Consider the following 2,776-nt stretch of genomic DNA (forward strand, 5'->3'; position numbering starts at 1 on the left):
TATATATATATATATATATATATATATATATATATCAATACATTTAAAACTGCGGTACTCTCAAATAACTGGTAGCGTTCACTGTGAGATAAACCTTTTGTAGTTCAGGCTTCCGCCGCTAGAAGCCACTTAATGCGACCCTCTGGCATCGGGCAGCTGACTGGCGACTTCTACTCGAGTCTCACTACGACGTGGTACGTCTTCGTTCTACAATGCTTTTACTCTATTCCTAGATGTTTACGATGGTTGAAATGAAGAAAGACTGTTCTTCCGTAAAATTCTGTTTCCTGCCAAGGAAAAGGCAGCCGAAATAGTTGTCATGTTTCAAACACCTTACAAGGCCCCTGCCATGAGCAAAAACACATGTTTACGAGTAGTTTCCACTCTTTCGGAATGATCTGTTGACGCTTGAAGAATAATCTCGTTCAGGATCGCCATCGACCTCCCGAACGAATGAACGAATAAAGACATCATGAAAATTCATGAACTGATCTTGGAGGACCATCAACAATCAATTGACGAACTTGTTGATATGACTGATGTGTCCTGAAGCTCCTGCCAACAAATTTTGAGCGAAGATTTGCAGATAAAATGAGTTGTAGCAAAATTTGTTCCTCGCTTGCTCACGGAAGATCAACAGCAGTCACCACCGAATGTGTGTCGTGTACTGATAGAACAGCTTGAGGTTGATCCGGATCTTCTGCCGAAGGTCATCTTTGATGACGAGAGCTAGTGCTACGGAATTTGCAGATGCGTAAGTGGTACAAAAAAAATTATAATAAAAGGGGGCTTTGAAAGGCATCACTTCGCAAGCTTTCCAGCATTGCTTTCAATAGTGGGAAACGCGCCTAGACCGATGCATTGCTTCAAATGGAGAATACTTTTAAGGCGTAAAAGTGTGAACATGTGAAACTTAGTAAGATGACCCTGCAAAATTCCGGTTTCGTATATATATGTTTGTGTATGTACACACACACAAACACACGCATACACATACGCACACACAATATGATAATGTGGATGTTTTCACTTTCGGATATATTCTGCATAATCACAGTGGAAGTGTGCGCAAATAAATAGAGAATTTCGGCTTTTCCCACATCTGTATCTATATATGTAGATAAGCTATTTCATATTTTGAGGCAAGGCAGGCGAGAGGCAAAGTAATGCTCGCCCTATTCGGTTTAGTTTACTTTTTATCCGTCTATATTCAAAGGCTTCCAAGTTAAGGCGTTAATGTTCGCTTGAGAATTTACTGATGTTAGTGATAGAAATATAGACGTAATTATACACACCAGAAAATCCATGCTGTTCAACAAATGTTCTCCCTGAATCAAACAAACTGATCCAGTAACGGAGTGGGTCTTTCCTTATCCGTCCCGAAAGGACGAAATATAATGTTGCACTCAGTATGACTTTAAAACATTGGTAAGAGACAGAACAATTAACGAGCAGGCATCAGAGTGTGCATTGGTAAGCAAACGTCTTCACCTCATGTTGACTGAAAAGCTATTTTATCCAACAAAGAAGGGATGGACACAAAGCGAAATCCTGTTAGTATGGTACCTGAGTTTAGATAGTGAACTTAAGTCGTTACTCTACCGAGTCAACTAACCAGTGCCGTTAACAAATCAATGAATAAATAAATAATTGAAGATGACGGATAGTAAAGGTATGGTTCTTGAAGGAGATTGGTGGAAATCGGTGGATCAAGATTTGAAATTGAGATCTGATAGCGTACATAAGAAGTATTTCTGCTTGGACTAAGGTTTGATACACTCGTAATGGAAAAATAGTTTCAAAGAAAGAAATCTTGCGTGATAGAGATGATAATGGAGATATTGAAGTCAATGTTGACGATATTGTTGATGTTGTTGTTGTTGTTGTTGTTACTGGTGGTGGTGGGGGTTGCTCTGGTGTTGGTGATAAAGATAAAAATGATTATGATGATAAATATGATGTTACTTATGATGCTGGTGATGATGATGCTGACGGTGATGGTGAGGATGGCTGTGATGACGGTGGTTGGTGTATAGCCAATGATGATATTGATGATGATGATAATGATATGATGATGATTATGATGATGATGATGATGAGAAGGGGAAGGAGGAGGGTTCTGATGGTGATGATATTTGTAGTGATGGAATCGCTGTGGTTCGACGACGACGATGATGATGAGGAGGAGGATGGTAATGATGATGAGGATGATGATGAGGAGGTTGATGATGACGACGACGATTGTGATTGCGATGGGGTTAGGATGAAAATAAGGATGATTTGGATGATGTTGATGATGATGCTGGTGCTTGTAGTGGCGGTGGTCACCGTGGTTTTAGCGATGCTATTGCTTCTGTTAATGATATGGCGCTGTTTGTAGTGATGCTAGCAATAAGGATGGTTGTGATGATGGTTGTACAGGTGGTGGTGTTGAGGGTGATAATGGCGACCATGATGATGACGAGGAGGTAGACGAGAGGGTGGTGGTAATGATGATAGTAATACTGATGTTGATGGTTGTTATGGCTCTGGTGGAAGCAGCTATTGGTAATGATAATGAACGTGATGCTTGCGATAATTCTCGTTATGTATGTTGTGATGATAGGAATAATGAAAATATCAATGCTGTTGGTGATGTCGATGATGATGATGATGACGATGATAACTGCCACGACGACCATGATGATGATTACGTTGATGATGCAGATGATGACGTCGATGAAAAATGATGATGATGATGATGATGATGATGATGATGATGATGATGATGATGATG

The sequence above is a fragment of the Octopus bimaculoides genome, chromosome 5 (assembly GCF_001194135.2).
Source record: "Octopus bimaculoides isolate UCB-OBI-ISO-001 chromosome 5, ASM119413v2, whole genome shotgun sequence".
In the NCBI taxonomy this organism is placed as follows: Eukaryota; Metazoa; Mollusca; class Cephalopoda; order Octopoda; family Octopodidae; genus Octopus; species Octopus bimaculoides.